The sequence below is a fragment of the Camponotus vicinus genome, unplaced genomic scaffold, assembly GCF_025532165.1.
Source record: "Camponotus vicinus isolate PSW18456_S1 unplaced genomic scaffold, iyCamVici1.0 SCAF_3, whole genome shotgun sequence".
NCBI lineage: Eukaryota > Metazoa > Arthropoda > Insecta > Hymenoptera > Formicidae > Camponotus > Camponotus vicinus.
The window spans coordinates 5,434,451-5,455,146 of NW_028141967.1; the positions used below are offsets into that span (position 1 = coordinate 5,434,451).

The 20,696-nt window shown below is 33.1% G+C and overlaps 1 protein-coding gene and 1 long non-coding RNA gene across 2 annotated transcripts in view; one reads left to right on the top strand and one right to left on the bottom strand.

Annotated features, from left to right (window-relative positions):
• Positions 1-20,696, bottom strand: part of Syn1 (Syntrophin-like 1) — a 266,090-nt gene that overhangs the window by 191,408 nt on the left and 53,986 nt on the right. The gene's annotated exons all lie outside the window — the stretch shown is intronic.
• On the top strand, positions 10,629-13,838 carry LOC145969295 (uncharacterized). Its single transcript, XR_014438020.1, has 3 exons — positions 10,629-10,665; positions 13,039-13,347; positions 13,796-13,838. It is a non-coding gene; the product is annotated as an uncharacterized LOC145969295 (long non-coding RNA).

Below are 20,696 nucleotides of genomic sequence, written 5' to 3' on the forward strand. Positions count from 1 at the left end.
AGTTAAATTTTAAAATAAAAATAAAATTAGAGTAAATGTTGAAAATTAGAACAAAAACAAAATTATAATAAAAACCTAAAAACCTAAAAAATAAAAATCTAATTTTTACCCCCATTTTTGGAGGAGTGTAACTCTACATGGAGGGATGTAGGAGTATACGTTTATATGAAAAACCGCCCTTAATTTTCGACAAAGAATCATCTAACATTTTTCGCACTTATTCAGAAACACCCTATATAAATGGATGAATCGAAAACACACACAAGGGGTCCTATATTTTCTACTTAAAAAAAAAGCAATTGTTTTGATGTGAAATTTGAATGGACCAAAAAGAAGAGAGATTAGGGCTGGATAAGATTACCTATAGAAAAGAGGGAGAAATTTCTTCCGCTGATACGGCTGGATTCTCTAATACGCATGTGCCCTGACACATGTGTGTGCGTATTCTGTGTCCACAGGCACGCACGCTTGTATTTAGCCAACGATAGAGAAAAGAATGAGGACGAGAAGCTCCCTGTGTGGCTCGTGATCCTCATCTTTCTCTCCATTTCTGGAAAGAAAACGTTTAAATCCCCCGGGATTCGGTTTTATCTCCCGCACGAGTTAAATTTAATTGAGTACTCTCGTGGGAAAGCGAAAATAGAGAGCCTTATGCGTTTTATGAGCACGTTAATGATACCACATGCGACAAATTTAAATTATTCCACTAAAAATTTGCCAAGTTATCCTTCTTGAGGATAAACGTAATGCAGCAGATATTTGAAAGATGTTTGTTTAATTTTAATCTAAAATCTTAATTTTAATCAGCAAAAAATCACTAATTAAAAAATTAAAAATTTTACTAAATAATTATAAATTAACAGATATTATTAATACATTATCATATTTTATTCGCTGTTAATGAAATCTTAATTTTAAAATCAGAAAATAATAAACGGATGTCATTAATGAGTCATTATACAATTTATTCGCCGTTAATGAAATGTCAATATTTTTAATTTTCCTTAGCCAATTTACACATTAATTTTATTGGAAGGATTTTCAACTTTATCTCATTTTCTCCGAACGCGCGCTGCTCTTTCATCGTCGGTTATGTAATTCGTCCATACAATATTTTGTGTATTTCAATGAAAAGTTATACCACTACAAGTGCCTCAAATTGCCCGCATCTATATTTATACGCACTACACACAGTCTACGTATGCACTACGCATTTTTGCGGACTCGTCGCAGAAACGTGGAATAATTAATAAAACACGGAGTGGGCGATAGCGCGAACAAAGCAACGTTATAACAGCTACGAGAATTCGTATGCTGCGAATGACATTGTGCGCGTAGAAAGCCGACGCGTATAACAAAAAAAGCAAGAGAGAAAGAGAGAGAGAGAGAGAGAAAGGAAGATGAAAGGTGTATGCGAGTAAAACTGGAATATATACATTGAAAAGTTTCGGACAGACCGGTAAAATTTCGGTCGGGGAAACGGCAATAAATCCACCCATCCTGCCCAACGACCCATCCTGCGTATATCAATTTAGGCGAGCGAGTGAGTTACAACGAATACATTGTCGTAGATCCATTACGTCTCATTACGTCGTTACGCAGATTAATTACATCATCGATGTTAAAGACCTGGAATTATTTTAAAATTCAATGACACTCTCAGCTCATCCTCTTAACATTGTAACATGGCACTATCAATCTTTTCGAGACACTCTAAGAAATGCTTAAAAATTCTACCGAGATGAGATATGTTTTATTATAAAAATAAAAAAAGGAATAGTAGAAAAAGGGAAATTTATTACATTTTAAACTGAATTCTACTGTAAACTGCATTTTGTATGGTATATGAGTTTATACGCGCAAAATTTTCATGAGGGATTTGATAACTTCCATGAGGATTTGTGTCGTCTTGACAAATAGCTAAATGAATCTCTCTAGAGTGTATATATTCACCACAAATTCGTTGTTTCTTTCGCACGCCGTTGAATCTTTTTCCTCTTTTTATTCCTTCTCTCTCGCTCTCTCTCTCTCTCTCTTTCTGTATTTTTCTCTTTCTTCGATACCTACATGGTATATTTGTACAATTTATACTCTGCAAAACTTCAAATTCATAACTTTAGCGGCTTCCCGCCGCCGTAAGTGGCTGGCTACCGCGGTGGAGGGATTTATCTGAGTCTCCTGTCGGATTATAATCAAGGAAACGTGGCTGGTTTTCATTTTTAACAATGCATTATTCATAATTGAAACCTCGTCGCTTCGTCGTTGCCGTCTTTTCTCGCGATCTCGCCGCCTTCGTTATCCGCGCCACCATTTATCAACGGTTGCTGTTTAATATAACACCCTCACTAGGTGCTTAATTATGTCACGGCAGTGCAGCCTCGCTCGGACAGAATGTTGACTTTCATAACCGTGTTCGTCATTTCTTCATCGCAAGTGACTCTTCATCGCAACAAGTTTCGTAGGGTTCAGTTCGAGACTTCTTTTAATTAAAATCACACTTATCGTAAACTCCTCCTATAACAAGCTTACGTTTGTACCAGGCTCATCGACAACCCAGGTCCAATCGAGGAACAATCAAACAATCAAGGTTTGATCACGACTCGATTGCGATAAATAAATCAAACTTCACTTACATGAAACTCTGATTAGCTCGAGACACACTTCAGTTAGAGATCAATTAAGATGCTATCTCTGCTGTAAAATGCTACCGTAATCATACACGTCTGAGATGTGCAATTGCACGAATAGATGCAAAGAGTAGATTAATGCGTCATGTAATCCCCCCGAATCAATCGTTCGATTACACGTGAACCTGGACGGAGAGAGGGTGAATCGCGTGCCACCGAATGATTAGGTCAAATCGGACCGGGTCGAACCCGGTCTGGCGCGGTGCGATGATGTCGGGAAATTGGAGAAAGAGAGGTAAGGTCCGAATTTTCGTCGAGCCCCGACCGACAGCTTATCCACTTTATCCGACTAGAATTACGAAGCCGACATGCGACTTGCTGCGGCGCGAACACCTCAAATCCCTTCCTCCCCTCTCCCAAATCCCCTTCACCGCTCGCTTCTCATCAGGAAATTCCAGAGGTGTATGTTTGTTATTTATCCGAGCCTCCGGAGTGCAAGGCATCTCTGGACTTTGCCTTACACTATGAAGCCTCGATTCTCTCTTAATTACGGTGCATTATTTTAAAATTGCTTTTCTAGAGCGAGACGTGAGGATAAGTATGACGAAACAAGAGTCCAAGAGGCATATTTTCATATGTCAAGTAAATATCTCTCAATGATTAAAAGCTTCTGATTTTTATTTTTATCAAATGTAATGAACCTCTCATTATTGGTGTACTGGGAATGAAAACTAATTGTTGTTAATTGCGAAGAAAAAAGAGTTGAAGACGCTGATGCGATACGCATGGCTGAGGCGTCGAGGGCAGCCAAGGAGAAACTACTAAGTTTGCAAGATCAACTAAAGTACCTTGGCGGTTGCGCGAAAGCCGGCGGGCCGAGAATACGAAATGCGGTAGTAAAAGCAAAATAAAACGGGCTTATCCGTGCTCGCGTAGCTTTAAATTATATGAGAGCGGCGAGAAACCGAGTAAGCGTGGACGCTCTCGCTGCTCGTTTTCATATTCTCTTGAGTGCTTACAACGGTTTTCTGGGATTGCCAGTTTGGATTCGTGCGTCTTTCATACATCTCTTAAGCATACACAAGTGTACAGCATCTTGAATATCAAGATAAAATGCGATTTCGAAGTAGAATGTATACACAAAAGCGATTATCATGTTTAAGGAGTAGATCGCAGGGTTGATATTTTCGTGTAAAATAGCGACATGATTATATAAATTACTAAAATATAATAAAACATTCAAATATCCAAACGCAAGTAACATCTAAATTACGTGCAATCCGGAAATTAAAAAAAAGTGTGCCAAGTCCGGCATTTACATTTTATAAATTAAAAAAGATCTGTCTTCTTATTAAATATTTATAATAATCATTTTTGACAATAAAAGTGTCTGAAAAATAAAAGAACATTCTGATTTACACAGGATGTTTCTTAATAAGTGTAAAAAATTTTAGGAGATGATTCTTGGTCGAAAATTGAAAGGGTTTTTCATATAAACATAACTCCTACATCCCTGTGGAGTTACACTCCTCCAAAAATGGGGGTAAAAATTAGCTTTTTATTTTTTCTCAAATTTGGAACAAGTTAAAGAAATGAAATTAAGTGGATATTTTCTACTAGTAAAAAGGTTATTTATTAATATTTTTTTCAGTCTCCCGTATTGTTATAAGGGGATGAAACTAGCAACCCCTATTCAATTTTTTATTAGAACTTTTTAAAGGGCCAGAATATGATCATCTAAAAATATGCATTAAAAAGTTTGATTTATTTAGAAACTTTCTTATTTCTTTCATTTTTATTATAAAATCAGTAGTTTTCAAGAAAAAAATAAAATACGTTATCGTGCACAGCACGATGCTAAATAGCATAGGTTTCGAATTACGAGAAGTTCAATTTTAAAATAAAAATAAAATTAGAGTAAATGTTTGGAAAATTGGAACAAAAGCAAAATTATAATAAAAACCTAAAAACCTAATTTTTATCCCTATTTTTGTAGGAGTGTAACTCTACAGGGAGGGATGTAGGAGTATATGTTTATATGAAAAATCCCCCTTAATTTTCGACAAAGAATCATCTCCTAAAATTTTTCGCACTTATGAAGAAACACCCTATATATCTCGCGAGTCAACGTACAATAGGCGATAGACAAGAAAAATACTTGTCCGGGAGTTTTTGTACATTTCGCGTAAAATGGGATGAGAAAGGAAGAAACTGAGGAAATCTGTTAAATCAAATTCGCATTATCGCATTTTACGGAATCGGCCGTTAACGCACCGTCGGCGAGAGAAAATAAGCAATCGCTCGGGCAAATGGAATTGCTTGATTGTCACAGCTGCGACTTTGTCAGCCGAGAGGCGAGAGGCGGCCGGCGAGTAGTTTCCTCTGAAAGGAAAGGAGCTTTTCTCGCGGAACAAAGTGCAAAAGCGCTAAATACATTTGGGTCCGTGAAAAGGAACATTCTGAAGCTTTCTCGCGCAGCGACCGGCGCCGTGGGACGTGGGGCAAGCGTCGGAGAAAAATTGAGGATTAAAATGTTTACTCGAGAAACAACGCGGGGGAACGTATAAAACATTGGGACAAATTTATTACGGCCACTTCCGACCCTTTCGGGTAACGAAGCACAATCCCATCACACCGGGAATCTCTTTGCTTTATAAGAGCGAAATGATATTAAATAATGTGCCAAGAATAGTCCGTTTTATTCTTACGGTAGATGCATTCAAGGGATTTTTCAGGATGACATAACTAAGATTTCATCAGAGTGACATTTCTTTTTGCGTCTCAAACTTTTTTATAATATCTTAGAAACGCGAAAGGTTAAATTAAAAATATATAAATCCTAATAATTTCATTATAATATTAAATATAAAAATAATATTAAATCAAAATTTATAAATTTAATAATCGAATTAATATTATTAAAATAATATCTGTATATTTCTTTGTTAATATAAAAATTTGCTTTCTTTCTCTCTTTCTCTCTCTACACATAATTATCTATTTTAATAATTAATTTTAGGAATATATAATCTTAAAAAAATAAGAAAGTAAAAAATTCACACCAAGTATATAGAGGAATCCAAAACTTGTATATACAATGAATGAAAATTTATTATATTCTACTAACTTATAAATCGATTATGAATAATTTAAGGTTCATAAAATACATTTTATACGATGCTGTTTTTGGAATAAAATTTCATGTAAGTTTTAAATTGCATGCAGAATTTAAGACTTCTATTTAAAGAATCAAAATATTTTAAAATTTTGAACTTTATATTTCAAGAGGATCTCCTACAATGGATTCTATCTCAATTTTAATTCCCAAAATAATCACACTCAAAGGATTATCTCGATTATAGAATATTATAAAAGTGTCGTTGGATTTTTTATTATGGCATTATTTCCCAAGATACTTTAATCGAAAGTACGACTGACATAAAATTTCCGGATAGAAAGAAGCTGCTCGACGATAGACAATGACAGGAACATCGACCACAGCCGACCTGTCGATACTTTTATGTACTTGGTACTCAAGACACTACCGCATCTCTTGATTATTAACTGTCCGTCTGTTCTTCTTTTTATGTCAAGAAAAAAAGAATAGACTAAGAAAAAATAAGAATAAATAAGAGTTTAAACGTAATTTGTTTTGCATAGTAGCTGCAAGCTCTTTGCATAATTTTGCTAAATAACAATCGCAGTCAACATTCTTGCTTTTCTCTGATGCTGATAACTCACTTAAGATCTTCATTATTGCATCGTATAGTCTATTTATCATACCTCAGATCACTTGTTCAATTATGCCATTCTCATTGCTCTCTCAATTATCTTGAACGATCCCGGCAATTTCTTGAAGACGAGCAAATTTCACTTTCTTATTATCGCTAATATATATAAACCCGCAGACAAGCCTTCACTAACTCAATCGTGAGAGGCTACTCGCAGCTCTAATTGTGTAACGCGCTTAAAACCGGATCCACCTCGAATGGTTGGTCACCAACGCTAGTAATCCCCCACAATGGTCAAATCCCAACACTACGGCAGGCTTCATTAATCTGTTCCCAAGCTACGAAACGCTTGTCACGCTGAATGACAATCAGCTGATGATGTAAAAAGAAAGAGAGAAAGATGTTTATTTATATTTAACGTTATATCTATATTTAATTCTATTAAATTTAATGTTTTTTTCTTGAATTTTTATTTATAAATTTTTATTTATACAGAAAGAACCGATTTTTTTCACGAGATGTTATAATAAATGTAATTGTGAACAATACAAGAATCTGCATGTATCATTTTAATTTTATTTTAAAAGCCTTTCTATTGTAAATAGTTTATAAGAATATATTATAAAAATTATTTAAAAATATATTTTTATTATAAAAATAAATAAAAAGTAATTATAAAAAGTTTATAAAAAGTAATTATTATAATAATATTATAACATTCTCTCTCTCATTCTCTTTCTTTCTATCTCTCTAAACTTAAAATCAGAGAAGATATATGCAACATTGAGTCAATATAAAAAGCGTGTTCCACCCAATTATAAATAAATCTCTTCAAGTCATTAAACGATTTTTTATTTAATATATATTTATTTATATGTATTTCGCGCTGGATCCTCTTGCCAGTGTCAGATAATTTTTAGCAAAACTAAACATGACTCGCATGTGAATAGAACATAACCGTCCTATTCTCACCGCCTCAAACCTGATTCTGCCCCTGGAAAACAGCGGGCAAACTTGAGCTTGTACCACGAACGGACCCGAGAAGATCCGCAAGAAGTTAATCCGACGTCGTCGCTCAATAATAAGCGCACTTCCAGAGTACTGAATTCGTAAGGCGGAACGCGCCAAGACAGTCCTGGATTTTCATCCAGTGGAGAAGAAAGGAGCGGGAAGAAAAACAGAGAGACAGGACTCGGATAAATTGTAGCGTTACCGCCCTCCTTTCGCGCCCACGCCACTATCGAATATGCAATTAAAAAGTTCCGCAACTAATTTCAATTTAATCGTACGACTCTTGCGCCGGCTATTGCATCCCCTTCCCCTTTCGCACTTTCTCTCTTCACCAAGTCCGCCTCTTATTTTCCCAATGTCTCGTTTCATCAGGAAAAATAAGAATCCGTTCGATTTCGTTCGTCTTACCCTTATGAATTTTTTGCAAATGTATAAAATGTGACATGGACTTTGTAATTTTTGTCAATAACATTTATTTTAATTGTAAATAAAAAGAATATTAATTATTATATCTGTTTATAATCTTAATTTTTATATTTTCCTTGCGCTTTTATTATTATTAAAATAACTTGAACGAAAGATCCCTTCATTTCACGTGAAAGCATGACTCATTGTTTATCTTCGTTTCCTTTATCGGCAGAAACAAGAGCGGTTTATTGATCGGTTTATTTGGCGGATTCTTCTCTCAACGTGGGTTAACACCGAATTAGGGTTAGTCTAAGCTACCCGAACAAGCTTTTCGTAACTGTTAAGATTAGGCTTGCTCGTGCGGAAAGTTTCCGCGAACAGTAAGTGCCACGAATAAGCCGTATTAATAACGACAATAACGTTAATCGTTGCCGTAAACCGTAATCGCCCACTATAATGCGAACTTTCCCTTTCCCTTCTCTTAAGTGAGAACGAACAAGAACGGATATTCGCACGGAAAATATAGAGAACGAGGTAACTGATAATTTGCCAGGAATTTCAAGAGTTTAAGAAATTTTGAATTTCAAATAGTCTAATTAGGTTAAATTTATTTATTTAGAAAGAAATATTATCTTCTCTCATTTCAGTAGACTTTATAAATATATCTTAAAAAACATGTGTGCATTTTTATTTTAATAATTTTAAGAAAACTAAATTTAATTATTTATTCGATATATTTTATCTTATTTCCAAATAAATTGATAATAAAAATTCAATTGTCATAATCAACAAAATCTTTCGATCGTACTCCAGATTCTTTTCGAATTTTATTAAAAATATAGTTTATCACAATCGATGAACAACTCCACAAAACATGACAATATTGTTAACACTTGTAAAAATATTTTTCAAAAGAAAAATTTTAAAGATATAATTGTAAATTCTGAATTATATAGAATTATTTAAAGATTGTAAAAATATTGTAAAAGGTAAATTAAAATTAAATTTATATATATATATATATATATATATATATATATATATATAATATTTTAAAACAACTATTACCATTTTACAATATAACTTTTGCAAATCCATTACCACGAAAATAAAAACAAATTAAACACTCACCGATACGATGTGCAACGGCGGAAGTACACAATATTGATCTGTAAAATACAAATATATTCAAATTATACACATACAAAGCAGTGTCTGCAACAATTAATATTTCTAAAAAAAGATATTATTCCAGGTAATTGAACTTTTATTCAGCTTTTATAAAAATATTTAATAAAAATATAAATCATTCTGCAAAAATATAGCTTTAATATGTTAACTTTTTTATATAAAATATAAAAATAATAATTTATTCTTTATATAAGAGTATGTAAATAATTCTTAATAAACTTTAAACAATGTCAAAGTACTTAAATATGTATCTATATAAAAATATTGTAATCATATAATAGAAATATTTTTTATTAAATATTCTATATATATGAATATATTTTTAAAATAAAATGTAAAACATTTTATATATTTTACACAATGATGTAAAATGAACCAAAAGATAGATCACAAGGATAAACATACGATTAATTTTCACCAATAATAAATAATAAATTAAATAAATTATAAATTATTTACCTCTGGTTGCTCCACCTTTACTTGATGCATCTTCCTCCTTCTTCTCTCTTGTTACTTTTTTGCTGCTTCTTCACAACACATTCACTCGTGAAAACACAAATAATTACAGCCACGTACGTGCTAATCAGTAAAATACTATAATCACTCGGGAATTTACACGGTATTGCTGGTGTTAATCACACGCAACATGCACTTTATCACATTGCGATGGGAAGTCAACTCGATAATTATACGTCGCAAGAAACTATGATTCTTTCATTCGAAAATCGCAGATTTACACGTGCACTTGCCGTAGTAATGCTCTCTCTAATATTAACAATTAATGCGTTGGAATTTTAAAGTCATTTTAATATTTTGCATTATAATGTATAAATAAATTAATGTACAAGAGTTAAAATTAAAAAAGAGTATCTATAGAATGTGAAATAAGTATGTCATCGCTTTATCGATTATTAGTAACACAGATTTCGATGAAATAAATCTCATGAAATTTCGAAATTACAACAATGTATGGTTAGGTTAGAACCAATTCTAACCATACAACAATGTGTGGTTAGAATTAAAACAATAAAAATTATAATACGGAATTAATAACTCATTGAACGTGATTAATTGAATGTACTCATTAATTAAACGCGTCGCGGGCGAAATTTGTTTCGTATCTACGACACTTTTTTAACCTCAAAAATTTTAGAATAATATCAGTGACTTCATTTCAATGCTACGCGATATTTTTTACACAATTCGAATTAATGGTTAGTCGATGTATCATTCAAAAATGTACAATTAAAATTCAATATCGCATATGCGAATTATTTCGAACATAAAATTCTGCGAAATAAATATGTCATTAATAAACATTAATATAGTTTCTCTTTTACTCGAATCGTTCGATTCGACGATATGCATACCGCTACCCATTCGGATCCTAGCATTAACTAAATAATTATCGCTCTAAACATTGCAATAAATATAATTATCTACTGACACGTTTACGGTTTCTGTAATCCTAAGTATTAATTAATCGTGCGAAGTGATAATCACTAATAATAGTAATCGAAAGGAACGATCGCGTTCATTTCACCGACACACACCTTCTCGCGGCCTGAAGAACAGTGTGACGTCACGTGACACAGCGCGTACTTCGCGCCTTCCCCCACTCGCGGGTAGAGGACAAACTTCACGCGTAATAATGACAGCCTGTCTGTTTACGTCGCAAGAAACGAGCATCATGCGAGGTAATTCGTTGTAAAATCTTTAACATATTACACGAGACAAACGTACGTGGAATATTCTGTTGCTTGTACCTCGTATTGATTTACGTGTCTCTCTCGCAGCTTTTCGTTGCATTTTAATCTCTCACTTGCGGCGCGTTTTCAATTCGAAAGGAGTTAGGAGATATTGCACATGTATAAATCGATGAAAAATTCAAAGGGCGAAAAACGCATGAATCCAAGCAGGTATTCATCAAAGCGCATACTTGGCCGCGATATATTCATTTGCAGAAACTGCAAGTGGTACGGGAATTATTATTCGCGATATTTGCGGGCAATCGATGACTCTTTAAATATGCTCGGATTCACGCATATTTTGCCTCGCCATTTGAATTTTTCGCTGATTTCATCAATGCAACTCGTTAATCTCTTTCGGATTGAAAAGCTTGTAATGATACTCGAATATAACGAAAAGGCGATACGTCAACGTTCTAATGATTAATTATTAACATATACAGGGTGTCCCATTTTAATGTCCCACCCCAAATAACTTTCTTATTTTTAATTTTAGAAAAAGATGTTTCAGACAAAAGTTGTATGGTTTCAAGGGGGACATAAGGTAGTGTCATTAGTTTGACCTTGAGTAGTTGCTTCAAGGTCACGTAAAGATCACCTTCAATTTTTTAAATGGAACTGCCTATTTTTTATTACATATTCTTGTAGCTTATCTCGAGAGCTTTTCAAAACACTATAATTAAGTTAGTTTTCGTTAAGTATTTTCCGAGTCATAAGGCTTGAAATCGTTTCTTAATTTTACATAAACCGTAAAATATCTTGTAAAATATTCATTTTTCGATTACCTCATCTTAATACTTTTATGTACAAAATAATGAGAGAAATCAATTGGTGTAAAGAAAACACATAGTTGTTTCGAAAAAAAAATATGTAATTTGCAATTAACAATTACATATTTTTTCTTAAAAATAACTATGTGTTTTCTTTACACCAATTAATTTCTCTCATTATTTTGTACATAAAAGTATTAAGGTAAGATAATCGAAAAATGAATATTTTACTAGATATTTTATGTAAAATTAAGAAATTATTTCAAGCCTCATAACTCAGAAAATACATAATGAAAATTAACTTAATTATAGTGTTTTGGAAAGCTCTCGAAATAAGCTACAAGAATATGTAATAGAAAGTAAGGGGTTTCATTTAAAAAATTAAAGGTGACCTTTACGTGACCTTGAAGCAACTATTCAAGGTCAAACTAATGACACCACCTTATGTCCCCCTTAAAACCATACAACTTTTGTCTGAAACATCTTTTTCTAAAATTAAAAATAAGAAAGTTATTTGGGGTGGGACATTAAAATGGGACACCCTGTATATAATTAATAGCAATCATTTATTAATTAAGTTAAGTAATTTGGAATACAAGTAACAGAATATATATTTTGTATGCGAATTTACTTTGTAATATTAAAAATCTCGCAGTGGGGTGGGGGCTGGGGCGCAAATATAGCGCGCCTTGTATACAACATTCCATCGTGACGTCGTGACTTTGGTGTCATTCGTGCGATGAATGTCGCGCAGAAAGATAGCGGGGAATTTTATTTGAATTATCGTTGCATTTATTCTTTAAAATACGATCGGGAGAAGAGAAACGCGATCGTTCCTTTCGATTATTATCAGTGATTATCAATTCGCACAATTAATTAATACTTACGATTACAGGAAGCGTAAACGTGTCGGTAGATAATTATAATTATTGCAATGTTTAGAGTGATAATTACTTATTTAATGCTAGGATCCAAATGTATAGCGGTATGCATATCGTCGAATCGAATGATTCGAGTAAAAGGAATTATATTAACGTTTATTAATGATATATTTATTTCGCAGGATTTATGTTCGAAATAATTCGCATATGCGAATATTGAATTTTAATTGTACATTTTTGAATGACATACATTGACTGACCATTAATTCGAATCGTGTAAAAAATATCGCAGCATTGAAGTGAAATCACCGATATTATTCTAAAATTTTTGAGGTTAAAAAAGTGTCGTAGATACGAAACAAATTTCGCTCGCGACGCATTTAATTAATGAGTACCTTCAATTAATCACGTTCAATGAGTTATTAAATCCGTATTATAATTTTTATTGTTTCAATCCCTTACCATACATTGTTGTAATTTCGAAATTTCATGAGATTTATTTCATCGAAATCTGTGTTACTAATAATCGATAAAGCGATGACATACTTATTTCACATTCTATAGATACTCTTTTTTAATTTTAACTCTTGTACATTAATTTATTTATACATTATAATGCAAAATATTAAGATGATCTTAAAATGCCAACGTACATTAATCCTTAACGTTAGTGATAATCATAGCAAGTGCGTAAATATCAATCTGCAGTTCGAGTAAAAAAAATCATAGTTTCTTGCGACGTATAGTTATCGCGTTGTTCTCTCATCGCAATATGATAAAGTGCGTGTTGTATGTTATTAACATCAAGAGTATCGTGTAAAGTGTCGAGCAATTATAGTATTTTACTGATTAATACGTATGCGTCGTAATTACTTGTTTTCGCGAGTGAATATGTTGTGAAGAAGCAGCAAAGCTGAACAAGAGAGGAAAAGAAGGAGGAATTCCGGGGAGGCATCAGGCGATGGCGGAGCAGCCGTGAGGTGGATAATTTTTAATTTATACATTATTAGTGAAAATTAATTGCTCATTTATTTCTGCTAATCTATCTAGTGATTCATCTTACATCATTATGTAACGCATATATAAAATATTTTAAAACATTCTATTTTAAAACATTTGAAATATAAATAAAATATTGATAACAAATAATATTTTTATGTAAATGTATAAAATATTTTGATGTTACTTAAAACTATAACTACTATAATTATTCAAATAATTTGTAAATAAAACTGAAATATTTTTATTTCTCATATTTTGTAAAAATAAATATGAAAGGAAACTTTGTTTCGGAAATTATGTAGCTTTTTATTAAAATCATGTTTAAAGAACGAATGAAGAATTGAATTGCCTGCAATTATATTTTATATGTAAATTATTTTCGACACTGCTTCATGTATATAATTTGCATATATTCATATTTTACAGATCAACATCGTGTATTACAACTACGCTGTTGCCCATCATATTGGTGAGTGTTTAATTATTTTTTATTGTATATAAAATAGTATATAAAAAAATACCTAATTTAGTTTCCAAGATAACTAAGATTTCGTTATTACATAATTATAATTGAACACATCCTGTGTATATAAAATTCTGAATAATATCAACATCTCATTTATCAACAAAATAGATTAAGATAACTTTAATATTTATTATCAAAATGTTCCTTGATCGAAATAAAAGATTCTATACTACATTCCTTAATAAGAAAATAATCTGTGGGAGAATATTCATACTTACATATGTATGTGAGAATTAAAAATTAAATAAGGACCGATTAATCTCTTGACCTTGCGCGTGCTCTCTTTCTTTGCGCCTTCAAACATAGTCCCGCTATTATAGCCAGTGTCGCGTTTCTAAATACAAAGTGCCAGGTGCGGGGACTTTTATAGGAAGTATCCTTTCGCTTGGCGCTTGGAGAGATGCTTGTAAGACGCAACGATAAGAACAGAGGGGAAAAGGGGGCGCGAAGAAAAAGGATACCGCGTCCCGCGTTGACACTCTTTAAAAACTTTCAGCCCCAACTTTGTTGAAAAGCCCCCCGCCTCTCTTCCGACCTCTGTCTGCTCTTCGTCCTTTCTTCCTCGCTAGACGACAATCAACCTCTCGCCCTATCCTCTCCACCGTCTTCCCTCCATTCTCGTCGGCGTCCCTTATTCCGGCGTAGCGAGTGCATACAGTGAGAATGGGCTCGCGACAATGCAGAGCTTTAAATTAGACCGTAGCGTCAGGAAGTAGAAAGAAAGGGCGGTATATCGGTGCAAGAAAGTTGAAAGAGCAAGGACGAAGGGGTAGGTTAAAAAGGGACAGAGAGCAAGGGTGGCAGCGAACAAAATTGCGAGCTCTTGCAAACCGCGGACGGCAAGGCCGAGCGATCGAGAGCGATTCCGGAGGGGATTGAAACGATTAAACTCACAGGCAAACACGATGCGGCTCCAAGAGAAATTTCTGGTTTGACCCGTCCCGGTTTCGCTTCCTAGGACACAAATAACGCTCCGTTCGCCCCAAGAAATTCTCCATTCTTGAATAAAAATCGATTATGGATATTTAAGCTTATTTAATTAGGAGAATACGAAAAAAAAATTTCTCATACTTAAATAAAAATCAGTTGAAGGAAAATATGTATCAAATAAATTGTAAAAGGCTTTTATTTCAAATATGCTTCATTTTAACTGATTTTCATCTAAGGCATTATCCTTGAAAGAAAAAACACTTTTTCTGAAATGTTATCTTCTCACTTTGTATTACGAATTATAGAGCAACTGCATAGAAGAATCTGAGAAAATTTTTAAATATCTTTAAAAAAATTTTCTCTTTCGAGTCTTAAAACTTTTCAATTATTTTGTCAGTGGATATTGTTGAGAGCAACGACTTACGAGATATTTTTTTCTTACACCGCTGCAATTATATTTGTTGAATACATAGCGAGAATGTACATCTCTCATCTTTTCTAAACGCTCTCGCATATTCGCGCGACACATTGGTGTCCAGGAAAAAAGGAAAAAAAATAAACACAAGAACCCTTTAGAATCCCTCCAATAGCCTATTCAAGAAGTGGCAGCACGAACGCAAAGAACCGCCCTTTCCAGACCATTTTGTCACCGGATGTTATAGGGCCTCGCAAGTGAAGTAACTTTCCATGCATATGTTAGCAGCCGTGTTACGTGCAAAAAGAAGCCCGGAGGGATGAATGAAAAGAAGAAGAGAAAGAGAGAGAGAGAAAGAGAGTTGTTTCATCGAAAGTAAACATTGATCTCGTGTATACTAGATGAATTGGAAATAATAGAACCACGAAAAATAAAGAGATCTTCTTTTCTATTATTTCATGTCGCGATATTTTTCAAAAATCTTAACAAAATTTTTAAGTCATGATTTTTACTTTTCTCACATTTTATAAAAATACATATTACTCTTACATATCTTATTTATCTGATTTCTAAATAACAATATTATTATATTGCATATCATTATATTTTTATATTATATTACATTTATTAATAATCAAAATTTGCTTCAAATAATTCGAAAAAAATTCAATCGCGTGTAAAAATAAAATTTAAAAGTAAAGTATCGTGCTTCTCGTGCTTTTTGAAGAAATCTGAAGATGTTTAAGACTATATGAGATGTTAGGCACAAATATTCGTGTTATAAGGTATTCCAAATGCTACGTCACTCGTAGTATTCTCAAAAACTCGCTTAGAATTAATTAGTTTCAACCTTCACTTTGAATTGCAAAGTGAGGAAAACCTTGAATAAACGTCGAAACTACCCCATTACCAGCTTCCTTTTCTTGAAAATGATCTTTGTTAATTTAAACTCCTCGAAAAATCCTGATTAGTTCATCGTTCAACAATATGTAAACATTGTTTACGTTTTTCCACGACAAAACTGCGACATGAAACTTCCTTTGACGCGCGCGCGCGGCCCATTCCGTATGCATTCTGTTGTCGGAAGGAAAAAAGGGGTTGCGATCCTCTCCTTACCTTTCTCCCAACTTTTCCAATATTCTCAAGTCTTTCTACTCTTGGCAAAATTACCTCCACCTACACCCATGTATGAGAAGTGTGAGCGAGGCTAGTAATGATTTCACTCTTCCTCCTGTCCTCATCGACAATTCCGCGTCTATATAATACTGCTACTAGCGACCTGCGCGACATGAGACCGTAAAAAGGGAAAGAAATATGGAAGCATATCTCTCTCTCTACGACTAAAGTAAAGGGTGGCTCGCGTCCTGGCCGTTCTTCGAGGCGCGACTAAATTCTCACTAAGCTTTTACCGGGTTTTTCGGCGATGAAAAATTCGAGTAACAAGTTTCGCCGATGAAGTGTCGCTCTTATATTACATTACGTTTCGGGAAAAAATATTCTGCTCATAATTAAACATTGTCTGTTTTCTGTGCGTATACTTATACATGTATATTTACATACATATTAAAAGATTTTATCATAATTATGTCACATGCATAATAGCGTGAATAATTTTGAAGTAAATAATTCTAAAATTATTCATGAATAATTTTAAAATTTAATAAAATTTAATTTATTATAATTATTTAAATAATCAATAACATCCTTCAATATCATATAACTCAATATTGCTACTTTGCTGACATAATTAGATTATTATATTAGTTCTACAAAAAAATATGAGAGCGTTAAGAAAGCTATTGAAAAAATACTTATCCCTTCCTTTTTCCGCCCGATATTATTTACCCTCTTTTCTAACTATTAAGTAGTGGCATGTTTTAAAGAATCCATTCATCATAATCGCGATTCAACCAGAGGACAGTTACTCTTCACCAAGGGATGTCGGAAAAGAAAAAACTAAAAACAGAACGCTATCTCAAAATAGAAGAAGAAGTGGAGACAAAAAAGGAGAGAGAAATGACGAAAGAGCCATTCCTCTTTTCAGGAGAGACTGCTCGCGTTTCTACGCGAGATCGTAAGAAGAATTTATCATCCGGATGTGATGTCCGCGAAAAAAGCGACCCGCCTATCAATCCACTTTCTAACTGTACTCACGTACACACTTTTGCACGCTATTAACTCATTTCAATTTCATATCTCGACATTACATAAGCATAAGCATTTATGCATTATATAATATATATATGTGCGTATATAAATACGAATGTCCTTCATTATATAGGGTGTTTCTTAATACGTGCGAAAAATTTTACGAGATGATTCTTTGTCGAAAATTAAGGGAGGTTTTTCATATAAACATATACTCCTACATCTCTCCCTGTGAAGTTATACTTTTTCAAAAAATGGGAGTAAAAATTAGGTTTTTATTTTTTAGGTTTTTAGGTTTTTATTATAATTTTGTTTTTGTTCCAATTTTTCCAACATATACTCTAATTTCATTTTTATTTTAAAATTTAACTTCTCGTAATTAGAAACCTATGCTATTTAGCATCGTGTTGTGCACGATAACGTTTTTTTTTTTCTTGAAAACTATTGATTTTATGAAAAAAATAAAAGAAATAAAAATGTTTCTAAATAAATCAAACTTTTTAATGCATATTTTTAGATGATCATATTCCGGCCCATTAAAAAGTTCTAATAAAAAATTGAATAGGGGTTGCTAATTTCATCCCCTTATAAAGGAGGCTGAAGAAAATATTAATAAATAACCTTTTTACTAGTAGAAAATATCCACCTAATTTCATTTCTTTAACTTGTTCCAAATTTGAGAAAAAAATAAAAATCTGATTTTTACCCTCATTTTTGGAGGAGTGTAACTCCACAAGGAGAGATGTAGGAGTATATGTTTATATGAAAAACCCCCCTTAATTTTCGACAAAGAATCATCTAACATTTTTCGCACTTATTAAGAAACACCCTGTATAATACAGCTGATAAAAATGTTGTCATTATTACTGCTGTCATAAATTATTTTGATAGGAATATGATAGATAGATTTTGATGTGTCTCTCTCTATATTAATTTAAAAAAAAAATATTATGCGAATCATCAATCGATAATCAGCAAATCAGAAAAGGGGAAAATAAATATCTTTTTACATCTTTGATCTTAAGGAATCTGAAAGAAATATCGGTTGTAATGAGTATCATATAAAACCCTCTATAAATAGCATTTCCTTCTGTTTCGCAATTATCCGCTAGCTTCTTTTTCGTTTCATAGTACTTTCCGATCACAAACTCATCCTTTGCTGCTGATTGATGAATTAGGTCAAGTATCGCTCGCGGGAATTCGCCATTATATTTTCAATGAATCACTTTTGTACCGACTTAAGACTAGAACATATTGCATTCCTGATCGACTGCAAAAATTCTAGAATTAGAAAGTATGTTGTTAAAATTCTATTAATTTGATCCCGAATTTTGCGTAAGCTAAGGAAGCTAAAAACATAATATGTAATAAAATTACTTTTCTTAAATGATATTATCTAATTTAAACACTATTTTTGTGGAAATATTTTGTCGAAATTTTTAATGCAAAATTTAATATTTTAAATTATGCTAGAGATTATCGCGCGATAAAGAGCACTAAAAAATCAAAATTCAACAGCAGGTCCTTTTATGCAGGCTGTCCTTTACGAATTCCTTTCACTGCGATTAAAATAAAACGGAAATTATTCCGCGATGAGATTTTGATAGTCTTTCACTCATCGGACGTAAACGTTTTTCGTTTTTCGCAGCTCGAATGACATGCGAATAAAAATGATGAATTAAGAGAAGTGAATTTAAATAGACGCAAAAAATCAACCCAGAAATTCGCCAATTCTGAGAATGACATTTGAAAATGTTGGCTGTAAATTGTGCGTTAATAACAATAGAGAGACGATGGAGAAAATAAAAAATTCTCGATGAGTTCAGATATTACGAGCTTTCGGTAAGCTTTCTGTCGTAAGTTAATTAACCTTCTTTCCTTTCAGTTGCTTTACACGAAACAAACGACAAAGGCGTCGAAACTTTCCAGTTTTTCCTCCCGGAAGACAATTAATAGTCTGAAGATATCTCCTCTGAATGATATTAACTCCTTCGAACCTCCTCCTTTTTTTATCGTAGTTTTTTCTCCCTTGACTTTTCGCTTTTTCCTGTGAGATTTTCAATCATGTTGAACAATTGTACTTTTTTATGTTGGTGACTCTCTTTATTTCTCTCGATTTTGATATATGAAAATATAACTTTTCCTTTCCGTTACCCTAAAAGAGCAAGCTAAAATTTTCTCCCTTTTTTCTAGAATTCTCCTAAAAGATGTGCGTTTTTTTCACGAGACCTCCTATATTACTAGAGTTTCCCTTTAATACTGCGCAGGGTTAAAAACCATTGTTTCTCGTTCTTCAACGCTTTTTGCCTTTCGATAGTTGGAATACGAAGAATGTCGGGAAAGGAAGTCGGAAAAGTCCATCAAGCGGTTTCTATTTAGAGGTTCATCACTCAAGTGGTTGTTCCTACACGCTATGTAGTCCCAAAACACAACCTGCCTTGACTTTCTCAAGCATTTTTGCGTAGAAAAAGCAATTATTCACAGTCACTTGTATTACTTCTACAAGAATCAAAAATTAATCATAAGATAAGAGGTAAGAAAAATCTCTTACGATTTTTCATAATAAAGACTAACACGATGCTAATACGAGTAGCTTAAAATCTAATTAACTATGAATGTATTTTCTGACAAAATCCGTATTTTCAACTGGAAACGAGATAGTTTGAGCACGTTAAAGTATAAAAGCACACGTTAAATTATATTATTGCACCGAAATAACACAAGTTTAAAATATCACAGAAAATTTATTAGCGAAATGCATGTTACTCAATAAAAGTCAGATTAACCATCTTCTTAAATGACTTTTAAAAGCAAGTTTATTAGAGAGAAATGTTGATAAATGCGCTTTCAGTCAATATCGAAAAACCAATCGAGAATTTCTATTCATCTCTCTTAATTACTAATTTTTCTTAATTAATTAATTACGTCATCATTCCAATCTGCGTCAGTTACAGTCATAGAACTTGAGCGAATAATATTTTTGGAGATAATTGTAGATTAAAACAGGTCACCTTGTATATATAGAAGAAATTTCTCCCGCGCCTTTTTCGATTTTTCACCTCCTGCTCGAAATTCTTCTTTTTTCAAACTTGCGCAAATCTCCCAAACTACTCACACATCAGAGAAAATCGTCTCTTCGCCTTTACCGCTCTCCTGACGTCGGTCTCGAGAAATGATGGGTGGCAGGTGATGGATGAAAGATTAAGAACGGAAGCATACGGAAAGATGTCTCCGATTTGCATCGAAAGATCCTCGAGAATGTTATTTCACGGAAAGCCCAATCGAATTTCCATCCCTCCTCTTTTTCC